Below are 235 nucleotides of genomic sequence, written 5' to 3'. Positions count from 1 at the left end.
CACATGAATTTGTAGCGTATTTTAGATAACAAATTTTGAAATAATAATCACAACAGATAAAAGAGAAGCACACTAATAGTTATCATATAAAATTTCTAAATCTATAAATATCTACAAAAAATGGCCAAAAAGTGAAAAATTAATTTTGATAAAATAATGACAACAGCAATAAGAGAGAAAAACTGTAATTCTCAACTGCAAACAATATGAATAATAATCATAATAACATGAGCAG

General features: G+C 23.8%; 1 protein-coding gene across 1 annotated transcript in view; it reads right to left on the bottom strand.

Annotated features, from left to right (window-relative positions):
* LOC119588229 overlaps positions 1-235 on the bottom strand; it is a gene marked incomplete in the record, with an annotated part of 29,961 nt that overhangs the window by 10,175 nt on the left and 19,551 nt on the right.

This window comes from Penaeus monodon, chromosome 23 (genome assembly GCF_015228065.2).
Source record: "Penaeus monodon isolate SGIC_2016 chromosome 23, NSTDA_Pmon_1, whole genome shotgun sequence".
Lineage (NCBI taxonomy): Eukaryota > Metazoa > Arthropoda > Malacostraca > Decapoda > Penaeidae > Penaeus > Penaeus monodon.
Note: the sequence above shows the minus strand (reverse complement) of the source record. Positions and strands in the feature narration are given on the sequence as shown.